General features: G+C 39.1%; 2 long non-coding RNA genes across 3 annotated transcripts; one reads left to right on the forward strand and one right to left on the reverse strand.

Moving 5' to 3' along the window:
* Positions 1–1,203: 1,203 nt before the first annotated feature.
* LOC147872405 (uncharacterized) lies at positions 1,204–21,395 on the forward strand. Its single transcript, XR_015537589.1, has 2 exons — positions 1,204–1,772; positions 19,310–21,395. It is a non-coding gene; the product is annotated as an uncharacterized LOC147872405 (long non-coding RNA).
* Positions 12,701–20,710, reverse strand: LOC147872406 (uncharacterized). Of its 2 annotated transcripts, XR_015537588.1 has the most exons (3): positions 20,538–20,678; positions 19,286–19,496; positions 12,701–18,632 (listed from the first exon to the last, which is right to left on the reverse strand). It is a non-coding gene; the product is annotated as an uncharacterized LOC147872406 (long non-coding RNA). The 2 variants fall into 2 exon arrangements; XR_015537587.1 differs by having other exon boundaries at positions 12,701–19,496; positions 20,538–20,710.
* Positions 21,396–21,981: the final 586 nt, after the last annotated feature.

A 21,981-nucleotide genomic window follows, 5' to 3' on the forward strand; every position in this document is an offset into this window, starting at 1 on the left:
GCTTAACGCCGCCAGATGCATTGAAAATTGCACACATTGGTTCATTAAAATTACAATAAATATATAAACAATTGTAATTACAACAAAATACATTACAGATTCTTAAAGGTCTTTATTTACTGATCATTTTACACATAGGTTACATTACCCTTACTCTTACCATTCCTGAGGAATGAACATTTAAAAGTGACTTGGCTATGGATAACGCTGTTTGATGACGTCATTTCTTGAAGACAACGAGGAATCAGAAATTTTTATAGTAAAAGAAAGAAATGGACTCAATTCCATCCATAGACTGGCAAACTGCAGGTTCAAACATTCTTCCTGTAAGTTCTCTTCTATTTAATACTTGTACAATTGAGGGTAACCGTTTCATCCCTTAATTGATCTTCTAATCAATTTTTTTTATTTCTTATTTATCCTGACACATGATCTATGGTATGACTGCCAATAGAATCTCACAATTAATAAACTTGAGCAGAGCTAACTCTCTCTCTCTTTCCGATTTCTTGCCACAACAAGAAGCTATATGAATTACGACGAATATCTAGTCATCGGCATTTGCAATAAAGACAAACAAATGCAACAAAAGTAATAAGCCACAACACAATAATAATCATAAAGCACATGAGTACAGGTTATATTCCATAGCTTCGTTCAAAAGCTAACTGCATTTTAAATCTCAAGACTTTCACTTTAATTACAGTCTACTTCGAAGACTTGAATTCTTTTAGAATCGTACCGAATTCTAATCGCGACGCTGCCACCAAACTGTTATGGCCGGAGGATGGGGATACGGACAGGTACCTACCCTACCTAACCATAGGCAACTTATTACCAAAGTTAACCCAATTAATCACAACACGGTTCTAACATAACTATATTTCAAACAAATAATTAAAGAAAATAAATCAAATACATTTATAAGTGAATATAAACTACTTTTATATACATTAAATCGTTCATCTACTTGACAATTAATCAGTCACCTCCTGTACTACAGTATGCTTTATTAATGTGTGCCTCGTAAGATGATCTATGCCAGCAGAAACACCCATATCTGCTTAATTCTATGAAGTTCCATGATAGTCAAATGTTATGACGAACACGACGACCTCCCCTATGAACAAGGTTCGTTTAATCACAGTCTATTGTTATGAACACCCTTGCTTATACATATATATATATATATATATATACACCTGTATATTCGGGTTACCTTTGTTTGATTAATCTATTGATGATTATTTGTTATTTCTTTATTTCATCTTATATATTGGAATACATGAGTAAACATGTTGTGAAGCAAGATCCGGAGAAGTTGCGGTGAACTGCAACCACACTTTGGTCAGCTGCAACCACAAGTTGCATCCTGTAAGACAAGCCCATCCGAGTTGCAGTTAGTAGGGAAAACCTTAAAAGGATGTTGGGAAATCCAAGGCGTACGTGTCTTGAGGACATGAGTTGTAACAGAGGAAATGACGTGAGAATGAAGACATCAAATCAGACATCTTCTTTTATAAAATATTATTTTAAATTAGGGCGTGGACAACCAATAAGAATTCATGTATTAAATGTTACTTGTCATGTGATGCCTAATGAAACACATATTTAAGAGATACTTTTTGGAAATTAGTTACTCTTCAGTGCGTATAGACTGTGATAAAACGAACCTTGTTCAGAGGGGAGGTCGTCGTGTTCGTCCTACCATTTCACTGACATGGAAATTCATAGGGTTGAGCTGATATGAGTGTTTCTGCTGGCATACGCATGTAAGTAAAGAACTGGATAATCTTACGAGCCACACAGTAATAAAGCATAATGTAGTACAGAAGGTGACTGACTAATTGTCAAGTATAGGAACGATTTAAAGTATATAAAAGTAGTTTATATTCACTTATAAATGTATTCGACTTATTTTCTTGAATTAATTGTTTGAAATATATTTATGTTAAAACCGTGTTGTGATTGATTGGGTTAACTTTGATAATAAGTTACCTATGGTTAGGTAGGGTAGGTACCTGTCCGTATCCCTATCCTCCGGTCATAACAGTTTGGTGGCAGCGTCTCGATTAGAATTTTGTATGATTCAAAAAGAATTCAAGTCTTCGAAGTAGACTGTAATTGAAATGTAAATGTTGTAAGAATTTAGCTTTTGAAATAAGCTATGGAATATAATCCTGTACTAATGTGCCTAATGATTATTATTGTGGTGTGGCTTATTAGTTTTGTTACATCTGTCTTTCTCTACTGCGAATGCTCATGAGTAGAGATTGATTAAATTTTGTGGCTTGTTGTTGTGGACTGCAATCAGAGATAAAGAGAGAGAATTAGCTCTGCTTAAGTTTATGAGATATTAGTTAGTTAACTAGCAGTCATGTTATGTATTAGTAGTCAATTAGACAATGAAACAGTTATCCCTTGTTCAAGTATTAAGTAGAAGAGAAGTTACTGGAAGAAAATTTGAACCTGCAGTTTGCCAACCTGCTAATGGAACCGAGTTAATTAACCTACAAATATTCGAGAATGGAATATTCCACTATTATCATTTAGAAAGATATTATATTGAAAAATGTTATGGATATCGTAGAATAAAGAGATATTACATTGAAATAAGCCCATTTCTTCGTGTCGTAGAAGCTTTGCTAGAATCTATAGGGAAAAAACAGATGCACGCGTGATTTAGGTAGGTGTAGTCCCAGTATAAATAAATACCCACCTGTTAGTTGTCAGTAGGTAAAGGTGTATAGGGTATGGGATGAATGTGAACTGATGTCAATGAGTATCGCCATCTGAAGCAGGCGCAGTTGTGTTTGATTATAGAGAATTCTGGTGTATCTACAGGCTGGAACACTCCTGCCTGTTGATATTGGTGATGTACCACACGTAATTCCATGATTCGTTCTCCTTGACAATCTTCACATGTGTGTATGAGTGTAATAGCGTACCTGAGTGAATAAATTGAATTAAATAAAATGGCAATCTCTGCAAAAGATATGTGGGTGGCAAATTTGGTTGAACCATGGAGAGGGGAACACAGTAGTATATCAGTGTATGATTTTTTCGACTCGATAAATGAAGCTGCGGAAATGGGTAGATTAAGTTCCAAAGACAAAGTGATGCTCGCTACGTTAAAGCTGCGAGGCATAGCGAAATCATTCTATTCAGTACAGGCTCATTTGAAAGCACAGGATATCACATATGAGGAATTTCAAGCTGTTTTTGTGAATAGATTCAAGGCTAAGCAAACCGATCAATATAATTATACTAGATTACAAAATGCTTCTCAAGGAAAATATGAGAGTCCCGAAATGTACTTGGATCGGTTGCGTAAATTATGCCAGAAAACGATACAGATTACTGACAACCCAGTGGAGCAGGTTGTGGTCAATAGAGAAGCTGAACGTAGGCTTTTGGCAGCCTTTATAAGAGGAATGGCTGGGACACCAGGGAGGCAAGTACGATTACAAATGCCGGATACAGTTGATAGAGCCTTGAATATGGTTATAGTAGCAACAAACGCAGATCAGGCGGAGAGAACCGCGCTACGTGATAATCAGGGGACAAATAAGAGGGTGTTTGCGGTAGGAGGCAACCGTGGGTATGCACCAGATAGGAATCGAGGGGGTCCCCTGGGAAAAAACCAATGGAGCAGTAACTGAGGTGGCCGGAGCTCAGGCTCATATGGTCAATATACCCGGAACAGAGGAGCAGGGACTCGCTCCTTCCGGACCGATAGTCGGACTCTTGCAGGAGGGAGTGCGGCGTCAGGCTATACCACAGCTGATAGTCGAACTTCTGTAGGAGGGGGTGCGGCGTCGGGATCGAAGAACGACGACGGTCGTTACGCGCAGTACGATCATAGGAGTATTCAGTGTTGGAATTGCGGGCTGACTGGACACATTAGACGACATTGTCGAAGGGGCGAGAAGGGGTGTCCCAGTGTGAACCCAAACGGGATAGGGAGGATGAATTAGACCCCGTCATCTTACCCGAAGTGAAGCCGCCAAGAGACAGCCTAGTTGCGCCGTCAGCAGCGATAGGGTTAATGACAGGACCTTTGCTGACAGTAGAAATAGAGGGAGGGAAGTTTGTGTTCATGGTAGGAGGAGTTTTGGTCCCATCTCCAGCACCTCATTGAGAGAGGTTTCGTCGTCTTCGTGCGAGGACGCGTCGAACACAATTTTCCATTTAATATTCCCATGTTTCTCCTTGTCCACAGCTTGATGAGGCAGGTAAAATGTATCTGGATTCCCTTCCGTTAAGGCTATTTCCACTTGCCCCTTCTGGACGTCGTCCAGCGTCTGAGCGTAATATAGCTTCTGCATAGACTCATTCTTTTGTAATCTCTTTTGCAACGAAGAGAACCGCTTCTCGGCGATTATTGGACAAAATGATGTTCTGTTTCTTGGGGAGGGAGACTACTCTTCGGTGATCTTCTGTGCGATACGAGTCGTGGAATTCTTGCAGAAGTGCTAAGTTCTTAGCGCACAGCGTTCTCTCCTGGTTAGCTGTTATGCCTATAGCCTCAAGTTCCCAGAAGTATCTAAACGCGTCATCAGACTGTCTGGTCCAAGTTGATGTAGTTCACCACCGTTGAATTTACTGTGATGCCCGATCTGTTACCACTCAAAATGAAACCCAACTTAGAGGGGAGTAGTACCACTGAAGCGGATAATCGTATCGGTGAATTGTCCTTCACAATTTTATAACATTAATCACCTCCGATCAGAATCTTGATTGGCAGGTCTTCTTCCGGATCCGCTAATTGTAACTTACGCGTATGCGCCAGCATCTTGATGTCATGAGGGACAGCTGGTTGAGGGGTAAACAAGTGAGTGCTCTCGAGCGCGGTAACACATGTAGCGGAATTCGTCTAAATTCTCGTAGGTCGAGTCGAACAAGTCTGCGCTGGCTCGGGATGGCAGTAAATTCAAATGCACTAATCGCCAAGTCTCTGTGATGTACAGTGAAATCTCGATGCATCGTTTTTGGCGGGGTGGGAAATAAAAACGATAAATACGGGAAAGCGTTAAAAAATTTAAAAAAAACACGAATGTTTCACTTTCAAAGTTACTTCTTTTAACCAGAAAAGTCTTAGACCAAACAGAGCCCTTTCGACGTTCAAAATATTTTCCTCGTCACGTTCACTAATATGCCAATGCAGCATGTGCTTCGGCGAAACTCGGCACAGCTTCGGGCTCGCATTCGTCGTCTTCCTTTTCCTCACCGCTCCCACCCTCTTCGCGATCGACAAACAACTCCTCAATCGAGTCGACTACTCATGTGGCAAGCTCGCTGTCTACTGCCGCGTAATCACCAAATTTAACCGTCTTTCAAGGCGCCAAATCGATTCCAGACTTCGTGAAAGCCATCATGCTCATCCAAACTGACCTTACAGTCTGCTTCTGCGCGAAGTTCATATCCGTAGCCACCTTTGCGAAAACAATTACCGCCAAGCTGCCACTGTGAAATGAATTTCTTGTAGCACGTCAATTTTCATGTCGACATCCTTCCCAGCATCCATTACACAGACAGCTGTTTGCACAAGGCGCTTTCTATACAACTGCTTAAAAGACTTTATGATGCCCAAATCAAGCGGTTGCAAGACGCTCGTGCAATTTGCACGACTTTCACATTTCGTAGAATGACGTGTCCTTCGGATGAGCGGCACAATTATCTACAAACAGCAAAATCTTTCTGCCTTGTGCGCCCATGGAGGCATCCAGAGAACTTAAAAACGCCGTAAAGATGTCTGTGGTCATCCGTGCCCTTTTGTTGGCGTGATATTTCATCGGACGTTTTTTTATGTTCTCGAAACAACGCGGTTTTAGAGATTTTTCAACTACAATCGGACCCCGTTTGCCACTACCGTCACTGTTAAAAAACAGAAGAACTGTAATCCGGTGTTTTGCACCTTTTCCCCCGTGGCAAGACTCACCTTTCAATGCCAGCGTCCTATCCGGGAGGGCGTTGTAGAAAAGTCCCGTCCCATCCGCATTATAAATGCCCCGCGGCTCATATCCCTCCAGCAGTCTCTCGAGCACAGCTCCGTTCTTTCCATATCCACAGCAGCACTTTCGCCGGCTAACTTCTTGTAAACCATACCATACCAGTTCTCTTGCAATCTTGAGCCCAATGGCCACGAGATTCGCAGAACACGCAACAGGGGTGTGGTTCATCTCTAGTGTTCCTTGTTACTTTTCCCGGCTTGTCGTGTACGTGAGAGTTTCTGCGGTAGGCGTGAAGTTAGCTGAACTGACGAACTCACCACGTAACTTTTGTGTGATACGGGCAGCCTCCACTTCTTCGCCTAGGAATTCCATTAACCTGAAAATATCGGCTTCCCTTTTCACTTGAATGATCCAACGTCACCAATTTCGTCGGAGAAGGCGCGGAATATCTTCGGAGCCAACACTCGACCATATCCGTTAACATTTTCTCCAAGTGAACGAAGGGCGTGGATGCTGCGATTGCTTTCAATGTACGTAGTGTTCGGCACTTATGTAGTAGCGTGCTGGATGAGGCTTATGTCTTCCAGGTAGTCTAAGTGAGCCTGTATTATTCTGTTCTTGTCACCGTAGTGGGCTTTGAGTATTTTCTTCGTTTCTTCATAAGTTTTCGCGACTACCAGGTGTTTTGGTTCGTCTTCCAAGCATCCGCGCAGAAATACGTGTATATTTATTGTTGATAGTCTGGGATCGATGTCGATCGAAGACTCGAACTGTTCCCAGAATCGGGAACATTTTTTAACGTTTCCAGAAAATGGTTCAAGTTTAATTGGCGGTAGTCTGACTGAGCTCGTCGCTGGGATTGGAGCTGTATCCCTGAGAGATTGCGAATCCGTGAATCCAACACTCGCTGTTGGCGATGCAAGTTTCCTCTCAGTTGCCATTGAGGCCTTTCGAATCGCACGTTTGGCTTAGTCGATATATTCCTCACATCTTTCCACGTCAGCCGGGTACTCACTATCGGATAGTAGGTCGTGAATAACATCATCTAAACTGATTAGACGAGTCTGTCCCGTTAATGCTCTCGCAGACGTCAAATGAAGTGTCGTACATGTCCGCTGAATTCGAATGGCCTTGAAGACAATTTGTCGTTCACGAATTCTCTGCACATTAAATTATTAACAAGTAATTGTCCCGAAGTAGATTTTGTAATGCAACTTACCTCACGTTGATTTGAGTGTTGCTGTCTGCATGTTACAGGGCAGCCACTTTATTTCTCCATTCATTTGAGAAGACCATGAATGCGTTTGGCGGTCTAGTTACTCTGTGATTCCGCACAACAGCAAGATGACACTTTGGTGTTTCAAATATATATTTATTATTCAAGTCTATACACAAACGTTTAAATTGTTGATGTTAAAATTTAAAATTAATATTAATATTCTGCGCCATTCATCGCTATCTCGATGTTACAATATTGCGCTTTATACTACTACATGTTTCAATGTCATAGCATCATCTTCAGGTTTTTTATCTTTAAAACTACTTTATGTTTATTAATGCAAGCTTTTCATTGATTGTAGATGTAGATTACTGTTGTGGGTGTTCCTTTGATCTTGATCTTTGAACTATAAACTTTGGTGTTTGTTTGCCATGTTTTCCTTTCCTCTCTTCTCCTCTTCTGTTGACAATGTTTCTTTTTCTGCACTGGTGTTTTCTGCTGGTGGTAAGCCTGGTGCATGTTGGAATCTTGCTGTTGCTGACTGTTGCCAATAATGTGGTCTATATTTCCTTGAAGAATATTGGAATCCATGCATAACAGTTTTAAAACTATAGGAATCAGAATATGGTCAACAGTACATGGCTATTTCCAAACTTTTTACTTTTCTGAAGAATTACAAACATCTTAAGCAACTATAACCGATATTTTACAGGATCGAAAGCATTACTCAGGCTGTAAGTTGAACATAAATTGCAAAGTAGACATTATTATGTTCGAACTTCACTTCACGTCATCTAAACTGATTAGACGACGAAAGGTATCTTGGAGTCTGTCCCGTTAGTCCTCTCGCAGACGTCAAATGATGTATCGTCCGTGAGACTCCATTTCTTTGACAAAGCGCGTAGTGTTCGTTCTTTCTCTTGTACGTTTAGGCCTCAAGCCTGGTAGAGTTTCCACAGCATTACTGTGGGAAAATTCGACAAATGCTTGCATTCGTTATCAATCATGTTTTCCGAAAATTTATCACAGGCCTTCATTCGATGCGTAATATTGAACATCATAGAAAACATTATTCATAAAACCAACATCTTCACTGAGACTCGAACCCTGGAGAGTTTTTCTCATTTTTGGTCTTTGTGTTCGTAATCGCCTCTTCGTAGCAATTAACTTGGTCTTGGTCTCGGCGCCATTTATCTATCGTTCTTAAGTTCGGAGCTACAGGAAACGCCCTCACCGGTACTCAAACTCAGGACACTTTCTCCAGAGTTCTGTCCTTATCCTGTGTACTCTTCCTGGTCTCAAAGAACAATCATTCAAGTTTGGCAAAAATAGGTTTTTCTCTTAAGCAAAAAACGAACATGTGACTTATAAAATGTTTTGGCGAGGTTAGCCTGTTTGAAAACCGATATGGAAGTGAGAGAATAACGTTAAAACGGATCTTAGAAAAACATTTTGTGAGTATGGGTGGTGGCTAGAACTGGCGAAAGATTGTGTCCAATGGCAGGCTTTGACATTAACGATACCAAACCTTCGCATTTTGCTACCAGAGTTGAACGCGATAGAAAGTGTCCCAAGAATGCACACACTCTGTTCCGCCACGTTATTTTGTTTCACTTGATAGTGGCATCTAATGGAATGCACTAATACAAATGTAGAAATCAGAAAAATAAATGGCAGGACATCTACTATGGTTTGAAAAGAAAACCAAAATAATGGTATTCAAAAAGGAAGATCGAATAAATCTTATAATTGGATACTGTATAGGGCCTTACAGACAGAGAATCTGTGAAACAGATGGTGCTAAAAGTGTCATTTTGGGCTGCAGGTTACAGAATGTATTTAAAATGTAAGAAATTGTTAATGTATGAAGAATTATTATTAGTGAAATTTAATTATAGATCCCTTTCTTTATTTTCTGTTTTCTTCCCCCCCCCCTCCCCAATAGAGATTTTGTTTCAGTTTCTTGTGGGTTCAGTGATAAATCCTCCACAAAGAGACCAGACATAAAATTTGCATCACCAGTTTAAATTCCTCCTATAAATTAATTATAGCTCAAGTACAGAAGAATCAGCAAATATTAATCATATGTGATACACAAATTAAACAAGAAATCCTTTATCAATATTGTCTACCAAAATACATTAATATTCATGCACATGCACCCACAAAATATATTCACTACATACGTTTCATTCTTCCACAGAAAGTATGAGGATGATCATAAACCCACAACAAAAATTAAGAAATGTAAAATAAAATGAGACATAGTGGGGAAAGTTTCATACAAATAAGCTGACATCACCAATTTTCTGACATAAACTAGCCAGTGGAATGACACACTGAATTGCGGAATATTAACATATTGATATTTGTTACATAATGGCTACATGTATAATTATACAAATTATGTTCACATGTCCTTGAAACATTGGTTGCAATAAGCAACTAACTGTTGAGTTATTCTGCATCCTATAAAAATATATTATGACTAAAAGATTTGAATTTGAAGCCTGATGGAGTGAATAATTTTTTTGTATCATCTGGAAAAGGATTTTTCTTCACTGCGAATGTTTTCTCTTTAAGCCTTGCAGATGTTGGCACATTGGAGATATCACTGCGATAGAGAGATCCCAAACTACGATGCTCATGTGTGTCATAATTGTAATATATCAGTGCAAAATGCCGTTACTCTGTATTTTTATATTGCATTATTATCTGAAAGTATGCACGCATTTCTTTTTCGGGACACTCGGTATTCAATGGGTGAGACGTTGTCTCGGATACAACGACATATTACCCAAAATATACAAGAATTTACCCTCCTCCAATTATTACGAGGTTCTTCAATTTAGTCCCACCGTTCTTGTCCACAACAATTAATTCGCAAGAACCCTGGAACTCCGGCAAAAACGTACCTGGGGTGTTGAATGTAGACGGTGGAGCTGGGTTACAGTCTGCAGGGAACAGTCTCTTCACGTAGCCAAACTGGGTGCACAGCTTCTATATCAAAGCCCGAGAAGTGGCTGTGGTTTGGATTTCAATCCTGGCGTTGAACGTGATAAACTGTATTCAAATTTGATCTAACACTGCCTTCTGAAGTACCTCTAAATTCACGCGGATAATAATTATTACACAAATCGTCACAACTTTCAAAATCTGGGTCCATAAAGCCACAGATTCTGCGTCTGTTTTCCATTGGTATATGAAGATTATTTGCGTATATTATTTCAGACTAATTATATTATCCAAATACATAAAAATAAAGAAGTTGCTCGCAATATAAGTAAATACGAAGCACAATATACGAATGTATTTATAAAGCCCAATTAAGTCTCCCACTCTGAGGCGCTAAACAACCGGAACAACTCCAGGCCAGTACGCAGAGCACCTTGCTCTCAAGCTATGTCGGAACAGACTTCCCACTTTCCAATACGCCAAGACGGCAGAGTTCTTCCCAGGATTTTGTTTTCTCTGTCCTTTTGCTGAATAATTCAGACCGCATATCCCAGATAGCTGGACGGGCCTCAATTTCATGAATGAATAATTCAGTATCGAATGTCTCCATAGCGTACATACACTCCGGTAACGCGCAGTACAGCAACTGACCTGACTGGCCTGCCGGCTGCGGTGAGGTGGCGAGCTAGGATTGGCGTGGCGGTCGCGAGTGGCTGCGTTTCCGCGGGATAAACGGTGGTCGAACGCAGCCACAAGCAGCGAGACACGGCCACTACCGTAGCGTGTGGCCCGGACGGGCTGTGTCTGCGCTGAGTCTATTAAAACTGCATACAAAATACATACCGCAGCTTGTGGCAGCCACCGGTGGCGGTGGCTAGTGGCTCCGTTTGCGCCCCACCATAGTGTCAAAACCAAGACTTCCGGGAACGGAAGGTCCTCGCACGCCTGTGTCTTAAACAGTCAGGTAGATGCCATGAAGTGGAAGTATCCATCCGCATTGTTTCGTGGTTGGTGGAATAATTTAAATTTAAGTGAGAATAACTTTTCTCTGATTGGCCAGTTCGATACCCGAGGTCAACTGTGACAGTTTACGTCGCGTCACTTATGACTACTTTTGCATAAATTCGATTAATAGTGGTCCGACCTCCTGAGGATGAAATACTGCAATGGTCTGTCCAAGTATCAAGTAACAAGAAGTTTGTCCTGCCTCGGCATCTGCTGACTCAGGAACCAAAATCTATAGAGAGGCAGTTTCTACTGGTATGAAATCAAAGGTTTACGCTGCTCATTCTAATGATTTCACCACAGTTACTTACAAAAAGAAGCTTGCTTCTGGAACTCCTTTGATCAATGCTGTGAACCAACGGCGCCAGCCTCTGATTGGTGTGAGAACGTCTGCTTCAGTCCTGAGGTTTCGGCTGTTGGTATTGAGAAATCTTTAAAGGATCAGTTAAGTCTTAAAAGATTGGTTTGTACCAGACTGAAAAACAAATTCAATGCAAAAGCATCCTTTCATGTATCAGTTAATGAAGATGAATTTCCTCTCATTAACAATACTGGGGTATGGCCTAATGGATGCCTTATTGCCACGTTTTATGGCAGACTTACTGCAGCACAAGTGTTCTCCTCCAGTACACCTATCTCTTCAGAGATGACAGTACCTCCAACTGCTTCAACATCCAACAGCAATATTTTGGCGAGTGACGTCAGTATTTGTGAGTCGCATGGATCTTGATTTTTAACCAATCCGCATCGTTTGCCATGTCCTTTGACAGGTGCACCGATTCCTTTGGAATTTCTTATCAAAATGCCAGGGGTTTGCGTACTTAATGTACCAGTCTTTTCGGCAGTGTTTGTCTCCAAAATTATATGTCTTACTGAGACATGGCTTAACGATTCTTATTGTAATCGCAATCTGTTTCCCGATAATTATTTTGTTTTCCGTGCAGACAGAGCTTACGCGGATTCAAATTTAACTGGTGGTGGTGGTGTTTTGTTTGCAGTTCGCCGTTATTTTTCTGGTTGTAAACGTAGGTACGACCTTGAACTTACGTATCAATGTGTTTGGATAGAAATTTCTATTCCCAATGGTTTTAATTTACTTGTTGGTAAACATTATTTTCCGCCCAATATGGATATCAAAATTATTGAAAATTACTATAGTTCTTTGGAAGCTAAGCTTAACACTCAAAATTTCCGCGTAGTTCTATTTGGTGGCTTTAATGTACCTGGCTAAGACTGGGTTCGTGTGTGTCCCCATGGTAACTCACATTATTATACCAAATTTAGAGGTGAAGTAATTTATAATGCTGTATGTTATTTTGGACTTTCTCAGTACAACCTTACCGTACAAAACAAGAATTTACGTGATCTTATATTTACTAATTTTACTGATATTATATTTACTAATTTTACTGATATTAATGTTTCTTACTCTGATTTTGACTTGGTTGAACCTGATAGCATCCATCCTTCCTTGGTTGTTGATCTTAGTATATATTTTTCTTCTTATTCGCAGTCTCCACGTTCATTTCGTAATTATGCTCGTGGGGATTATGTATTGTTATATAAATTTTTATTTTCCTATGACTGGACTTGTGTTTATAATCAGACTTCTGTTGACTGTGCCGTTAATAAGCTCAACTCAGTTGTTACTGAAGCTTTAAATCTTGCTATACCCTATAAATGTTCTAGGAAGTCCAAGTTTCCATGTTGGTTTTCTAGTAGTACTTTAAAATACTATACTCGTAAAAAGTATGTATTTTCGTCGGCACAGAAAGACTAAATCTGATATCCATTATTCTTATTTTTCATTTTTTCGCAAACTTGTTAAAGTTACTATTAAGTCTGATAGACAGCGGTGGTTAAAATCTGTTGATGACAGTTTAAAAACTCATCCCCAGCATTTTTGGAAACACGTTTCTAATTTTGAAAGGAAGGATACCTCTTTTATCCAACTTAAAGTTGATAATCAGTTTATCACTGATTCTAAACTAATTGCAGATTTCTTTGCTTATCATTTTAAATAAGTTTTTAATGCTAATTGTCCTTCCGTTACTCCTTCTCTTTCGACTACATCTGGCTTTTTACCCACCGTTTCTATTTCTGCCTTAGAAGTATGTGTGGCTATTAAGCGCCTTAGACCTTCCAAGTGTGTTGGACTGGATGAAATTCCATCATTTATTATCAAGGGTTGTTCGGACATATTTATTCCTTTATTAACACATATTTTTAATCTTAGTGTATCTTCTGCGACTATTCCATCATTGTGGAAACAAACTGCTGTTGTACATATATTTAAAAATGGAGACAGCACTTGTGTTAGTAATTATAGACCCATTTATATTCTTAACAATTTTTCCAAAATATTTGAATTTGTTATTTATGATCACTTATCTTATTTTTTTTTAAATACAGACTTAATCCTGCCCAGCATGGGTCTAGATAATTTAATTCTACTTGAACTAATTTGGTTACTTACTTAAACTCTATTATGCCCATTGTTAGCACACAAGGTAAAATTGATTCTATATACTTTGACTTTAGTAGTGCCTTTGACATGGTTCCCCATAACATTCTTCTTCACAAGCTCGCCAACTTTGGACTTTCCTCTAATTTTGTTGATTGGATTTGTAGTTATCTTACCAACAGACATTCCTTTGTACGTATATCGGGAAAGTTTTCGTTTCCTTATTTTGTTAAGTCATGAGTGCCTCAAGGTTCCACCTTAGGCCCCTTACTTTTTAACATATTTATTAATGATATTTGCGACTCTCTTTCCAATTCCACTTATCTGTTGTTTGCTGACGATTTAAAGATATATCGTAATATTAGAAACGTTGTTGATTGTAAGCTGTTGCAGCATGATATTCATTCTGTGAAAAATTGCTGCCATAAAAATGGTATGAAGCTTAATTTAGGTAAAACCACGATTATATCTTTTACTCGTAAAACAAACAGCTTATATTTCAATTACAAATTATTATTACTTAGGAATATTTTTAGCTCATTTACTTGTTAATTACTATGCAATAAATTAATTGAATTGAAATATTAATATTATTAATATTGTAAATTTATATATTTAGTTGATTTGTTTCTCTTTGTATCTGTAACGTTTTACTTTTATTATTATTATTATATTTTATTCTGTACTTTTGTCAATGTTTGGCTGTTATTGGCCTTAGTTGGCTGTTGTCAGGCACTTAAATAAATGAATTGAATTATTTTTTTAAGAGTTACAGATATACGAAGCTTAAGTAATAAGATATGCTGTGTTGATGTATCTGAAAATGGTTGTGTAGAAGGGGTGAGGTTCCGGTAACATCAGTGTAACAGAGAATATGCGAATTGTGAATAACAGACAGTGTTATGTTTCAAGTGACACTAAAAATTAAAATGACTAATACTACGGAACAGCATTAGATGCGTGCTAATGAGTGGTTAGTTTATGGATCGGCTTTTCTGTCAGAGTCTAAAGTAAGTCGTAAAAGGTACTTCTATTACACTAATGTAATATCAAATAATTTTAATTTAAGGTCACATTATGGAGGCAAGAGCCCCAAAAATATTTTGTGAATTGGCTTATGTATATAGGATAAGAAACAAATCTTCAATATACAGAATGCACCGAAATGCCCGTAATTTGAAATTAGCGCGGTTTTTATGTTTGGTTTGGACAATAAATGTTTTCATTTGATTCTCTGTACTGTTTTGCATTTTAATTTGGTTTAGACTTTTAATATGGCAAAAGAAGGCCGCATAACGGCTGTAAATTTGTTCAAAAAATGTTGTAAAAACAATATCTAAGATGGCCAAAACGACACTTTCAACCGTCTAAGATGCAATAAAACGTTACAAGGAAACTGGGAACAATGAGAGTATGGCAGGACGAGGACGAAAACTTTCCGCAGTTACAAAGAGGAACATCCAGGAGGTACGATCTCAATCCGGTACAGTCAATGCAAAAGATGGCAAAGAACCTTGGTATCAGCGAACAATCAGTTCGAAGAATCACGAAAAAGAAGCTTAAACTCCGTTCTTACAAACTCGGAATTGGTCATCACCTCACGGATGCAATGGCGACGAATCGACTCAAAAAAGCCAAGACACCTCGCAGGTTGCTCGTAAGTTCTCGCTATCGCTCGGTTCTTTTTGCGAGCAAAAAGATTTTCATCATCCAGTCGCTCCACAATCGACAACACCATCGTCAGTTGGTGCCAGTAGGCTCAGGCAACTCGCCGAAATGTGTTTTGAGGTATCGCCACCATTTTCCGGCCTCTGTGATGGCCTGGGCCGGCATCATATCCTCTGGTAAGACGCCGATGGTCTTTGTGGACAGCGGCGTCAAAATCAACGCCGCCGTGTACCAACAACGAATCTTAAAAGATGAATTGGAGCCGTGGGCACGCAGGCATTTCGGAAACAAACACCGGATCCTTCAATAGGACTGGGCTTCTCCGCATGCAGCGAAATCTTCAATCAGACTCTGCAAAGAGCTGTTTCCGCAGATTTTGGACAAAGCCCTCTAACTCTCCTGATCTAAACGCTATGGACATCGCAGTTTGGTCAATTCTGGAGCAAAATCTCCTCTTCAAGATACGCTACCGTGGATCAGCTGAAACGGGCGCTGCACAAAGCCCGGGGCTGAAATAACCGTCGAAGAGTGCGCGAGCATCGTCGATAATTTCATGAAACGTCTTGATGCTTGTATTAAAAATGAAGGTGGCCATTTTGAACATGTTTTGCAACCGATTGTTTAAATAAAAAAGTTTGGTTTGAATTCGTTGCTTATTCGTGAAGTTATGATCTCTTAACTATTCCGGGTATTTTTTGGCGCACCCTGTATTTGTAGCTCTGTAAAATGGGCTTATTTACACATGGTCTGTTTTATGAAATATCTGCATAGGGGTGACTGATTTTGAGGAAATAAATTGTAATAAGCACACAGAATTTTGCAGAATCCAAGACACAATGGTCATCTCAAGTGATAAAGTTGTATCAAGGTGGAAGGTGGCCATTTTGAATATTTAAGTAAAAACATAGTTTATTTATGTATGTGTAAGGACAGACATGAAAAGTAATTAATTTAAATAAATTGTAAAAAAAACATTGGTATGCATTTTCATGTCAACAGCTTGTCAGTGCACCTGCAATGACCCTTTCTACTGATCCGTACGTGATTTACAACATGTTTCATACACGTACTAGTCACATTCCTTGCACAAATGAAACCATTTTAATCCAACCTCCTTTTGAGTAATTCTGCCATATTGTTTAGAGTATTATTAGGTCTTCCAGTGAAAGAGACCAAATTTGGCAGACTTTTTTTAAAAATTGTCATTAGAGTGCTCAAACTAACAGTAATATTTGAATGAAATCTGAAGCTGATCAGACAAAGCTTGTTTGAATTGTAAATAGGTTTGAAAAATAACATAACATGTAGCCTAATTTAGGAAGAGGCCATACACAAGTTCACTTTATTGTAAAATTGCCTTCCTAGTATTGTGATGTCCTGGTGTTCTGGGTATTGTGGCTGCCATGAATTTACCGATTCTCTCAGCACCACAGAGTTTACAGCGGCAACAACTAGACGTTTAATGAACACTGGATGAGAATGGATGTCGAAGGAAGCGGTCGTGGCCTAATTTAAGGAAACGTCTCCTCAGTTACTTGGAGGATCTGAGGGAAACCACAAAAAGTCTTCAATCAGTAGAACTGGTATCGGGGGATATTTAAACCTGGGAACATGTAAAATGTAAAAGGAGTGACTTTCGTTTTACAAATAACAACACTATTAGCGCTAGATGTCTACAAGTTAATCCCTCTTCAAATAATGATTCAATAATTGGGGTTATACCATTCTTTGATGTAAATAAAAAAATATTTCTCTTAAAAACTCGCACGTTTTTTCCATATAAATGACATTAATTTAGAATGTATTTTACAGGCCTACAATATGCTTTAATTTACTGCTAAAATACTTTCATTAACATTGCATAGCCTTGGTGTTTATTTATATTCATGTAGACGGTATAATTGGAAGTGAATACTTTATATATTTGGTTCTGCGTATTTTATGTTGGAGTACATTTCAAAGGTTTTCAGTTAATATTAGATGCCTCTTTAAATTAGAATTACTGTGATGATAAAATTAAAACAACAGTTACGTCATCTCCATGTACAGACTTTCAAGAAAGATCTTTCATCTGTTTTCCTTCAAATTTGACATCACGCCGATAAAAATTATATGTTCAATTAATTTTATATGTCACTTTAAATTAAAATCATTGTGGTGTTAAAATTTATTTCATGGACCATTACCATATTTGCTTCATGAAAGTGACCACGTAATGCTGTTAGTTCAGTGTTTTTGTAGTTTCATATTTAAGTACTGTTGATTAACACGTTTGCTACCAGATGTCTCTTAATTAAGCTGCCGATTTTGTGTGGTCATAGTAGACCATGATTTTTTTATTTATTCATAGTTTATTTAAAGACGCATTGTAGTAGCTCAGAGTAGCAAACGAACATTCAATTCATTGATAAATTCTTGTAGGCAAATAATTTTATTTTTTGAAAGCACGTGACTGGCTTCATATTACATTATTAATTAACACGTATGCCACCAGATGTCGCCAAAGTAAATAACCAAATTCAAGAAAAGTTTTGTGGTAATAAAATTTACCGCATTCAACCGGCGACTGAATAAAGCACGTTGTTTGGTGGATAAAAATAAATTGTGTATGAAAATGTTCCCCTTTGACAAGGTCTTGTACACATGAATTTACCCGCAGGTCATTTTTCTATGCAAACGTGAAGTATTGTATGTATAAAAAATCGAATCGGTAATCTGTTTGGTGGTCATTCTGTTGGGGTTCATATTAGCGCTTTGAAGCCTGTGCCTAGCCGCTGGTCAAATGGACCGCAGCGTGAGAGGGGGGTTGCAATTATGACAAAACGCCGAAATATAGCCGCCACATATGAAATAAAGGTAAGGGGTCAGGACATGAGGCTGACTGGCTGAGACGACGTGACCCTATAGAGGACCCGTTTTTTTCCTGTGATTTATGATGAGAAGTAAATTTGTTTATTGGTGTTTGCATTTGAGCCAATGTAAAGTCTGGAATTCCACATTCACTTTGGCGCCAGAGACACATTCACGTCTTTGTGTCAGCTGCCCCTTAGTCTAGTAAATAAAACTGTAATAATTCTCTCCAATATCAAATTTCGCGATAATGTGTTAAGCCGTTACAGGTGTAAAGACGGGCGGAGCGCTTTTAATAGACGTTCTGCAGAGATGCGAACTCACCAAATGTTCACTCAGAGGTAAGTCACAATACTTTGTAGACTGGATCTCGATTTTAGTTTTCCTTGAACAGTGAAAGAGACGCAGTTGTTCTCAGAAAATAGGAGGTCGGGGTCTTGGTTTATCTTCTTCCACAGTTTTATACTGCACAGTGGAATTCAGAGACCTTGAACTGTAGTATCCTGACTGCAGTTGTCTGTGAAGTAAAGTGAGGTTATGTGTTGTTACAGATTCCTGAAGCTAATTTTTATAATGCCCTTTGGAATAAAATCATAATGCCTTCAGTGCCAAGAAACTTGTTGTTTGTGAAAAATTAATTAGGAATGTAATCTGTGCAATAACTGTTGTAATCTGAATGAGATGAATGACAGTAATGGGAGCCAGTGACCTCTTGTGAAATTGACACTATGTATAATTGCAGACCAAAAATTTCTACAAGGAGGAGTGCAAATAATACAAAAAAACTATAGAATGAAATCAAATCCCTTTGCTTTACCAAAACCAGTTTACTGTAAACGAGAGGAAATAAGTTATTTTCAAGAGAACTGCAAGTTATGTACTTCTGTAGTACTGTTGGAGGTCCGCAGTGGCCGCTTGGTCGCTAGACCGTGGGTTCGAATCCCACTCAAGCCATGGATGTCTGTCTACGTTTTTCTGTGTCGTGCTGTCCTGTGTACAGGCAGAGGCCTTGCGACGGGCCGATCCCTCGTCCAAGGATTCCTACCAAATGTCCATAGATCAAGCCAACCAAAAGTAGTTCCCAGTACCCAGTAGTACTGTTAGTGTAATTAAGCAAGTCCTGGCAGCCAGGTATTATAAGTTAATTAATTTGTGTATTAGTAAACTTACTTCCCACGTTTCTGGAGTTCACAGGTACGGACAACGGAGCCACAGTTCGTCGCAGACCATCTACGGTGAACCGATAGCTGCTCCTCCGGTCCATTTGCTACCATTTATGAACCGTCAGCTCATCCGGTCCACCTTATTACATGCTGACTCGTTGCTCGTGTATTCTACGCCCCGAGATATTATTGGGGAAACCAAGGAACATTGAAGGCAGCTGAACATAACAATCAATAAAATTAATCCCAATCAATTTGAATTTAAACAAACAAAATGAATTTAATGTAAAAAATGTTGATAAAAGCAAGAATTACAAAAAAACAACTGTGTTACAAAACAAGAATACAAATTAATCTTTCGAAAGACAATATTAAAGTTTACACAAACATACACCCAAGTGTGTCCATACTTGATGGCAGCCACACCTTCAACACCATTGGGAAACCATTCCCAATTTTGATACAGAATAATACATAAGGCCCCCCTTAAAGTTGTAGGTTTGCGAGTACTGGTTTAATACTCGCAAACGTCCCTTCAGCCGCCAGTCCGGCCGCAATTAATAACTTTAATTATTAATCACCTTCCCTTCATCAGAAGGACATTGTGAATTAAGTAAGTTGGAGTGCGTCCACTCCCCATCTCTTACACAACAGCAACTCTCACCCCACAACTCAACCACAAAGAAAAATTCAAATACATAACATGTATTAATATGTGGGTCGCAGTGCTTTCACAAACAAACAAAAAAAAGCTTCCTTAGCTTTTTGTTACAAAGACCAAATTCCCTTTTTGGTCAGTGACAACGTTGAGAAGATCAAGTTCCATTTTTGATCAAATCTTTTTTCGAACCTCACACGGATTCAACTTAACACTCTCCTCACTTGACGTTACAATTTCCGACTGCACTCCAGCCTGGGATTCCCATCCAGACAAGGAGTGGTCAAGAGGACGCTAGCCTCTCACCAGGCATCGCCTTTTTATCACGCGACTTGCTACGCAGTAGCTCGTGATCAACTTGGTAATTCCCCGACTTATCACACAGTGCGAGCCTCGCAACAGGTGTCATTGTTCTTACAGCAAGACCCCACACTTTCTCGTGAATGACATTACAATGAAAAAAATACCCTTTTTAAACAAACACACAAACAAGAAAGTAATAGCCTGATTAAAAACAAAATAAAATACTCGTCAACCTATATGATGAGACATAAGCATTTCACACTGGGCCACGCCCAACCACAAGCATTCAGATACTTACAATTTCCATTTACTCACAAAATTACGACTCACACCAGAAAATAAACTATGTACACAAGTTGCAAATTCCGTCGACCATCATAATAAGCGTATCAGACTTAATTTTGAACCGAAATTGAGAACCAAGAATTTTGAAGCCAAACGAAACATTACGCACGTCTGCTTATGATGACGGTTGACCGGAAAGAGGAAGACCCAAGCCAGGTCAGTTCTAATCACTTCTTCCCGAGACAAGGACAGGAGAGGGGGAAAGTGACAGCTAATTGGTTAATAGTGACGTAAGGGAACATAGAGATTATGCTACTGGAACAACATCTTGCGGTATACCATCCTCTCGTGACCGACCAAACACAGTACAACTGCTGGCCGCCAGAGGTCATCGAAGGCCTGAACCTAAAAACGGTTCAACGGCTACCGAACCATCCGATCAATAGCTAAATGCATAGTTCTACTCTGTGAATAACAACATCTAGTGCAATATCGTTTGAAATAACTTTTGTAAAACACCTTATTTATTTCTAAATCAAGTTTTAACCATTTGGTTAAATTAATTGATTTCCCAGATGCCACTGATGATGACCTCTTGAGGTCGAAATGCTTATGGCAATAGTGTTTTTTTATAGTGTTAATAGTTGTTTGTTACTTATTTGATATTACTTCCCAATTCACTTGAATTCTGTTATTATTCTGTTAAATGTTACGTTGTGAATATTGTATTGCTGTGAGTGTTGAACATTATGTGTTCCTCACAAAACACATTAGCAGGACACAGACTGCGAATCCCTGGACTTTGATTTCATTCAAAGTTGCTTTAATCAAAATTAGAATAAGAAATGAAATATAACTTACATGAAACCAATATCGATATGTTCATGTCCCGTTGTTTCCATTGTGTTATTCACATACGAGGTGCGATCGGAAAGTTTCAAGACTGCGTGTATAAAAACCCGTACACTTATCTCAGGTATTAAATTCATCCCATCACCCTCGAAGTAGTTCCCCTGGAAGTGAACACAACGATCCCGGCGCCGCTGCCAAGCCTGGAAGCATCCCTGGAAATGAAGATTTCTGTCTTCTGGGTTGTTGCGCTGTGTAGTCTGGTCGATGTTAACCAACGTTTCAGAGGTCATACTGCCTCCGTCATCAGGGCCCTGATGACGGAGGCAGTATGACCTCTGAAACGTTGGTTAACATCGACCAGACTACACAGCGCAACAACCCAGAAGACAGAAATCTTCATATTCACCGCTGTGAGAACCTCAAGTCTTACATCCCTGGAAATCTTTCTTTGTCAGCCTGTCAAGCACCATCTGCGATTCTGCCTGAATCTCTTGCCAAAGACTCGCCAAAACGGCTACGGAAACATATGAAATGCTAAAGCAAGTATTTGGGGAGTCCGCAATAGGTCGTGCACAAACTTTTGTGTGGCATTCACGTTTTAAAAA

The sequence above is a fragment of the Zootermopsis nevadensis genome, unplaced genomic scaffold, assembly GCF_977971745.1.
Source record: "Zootermopsis nevadensis isolate Lab colony 2312 unplaced genomic scaffold, Znev_1.0 Znev_ptg000028l, whole genome shotgun sequence".
NCBI classification, from domain to species: Eukaryota; Metazoa; Arthropoda; class Insecta; order Blattodea; family Termopsidae; genus Zootermopsis; species Zootermopsis nevadensis.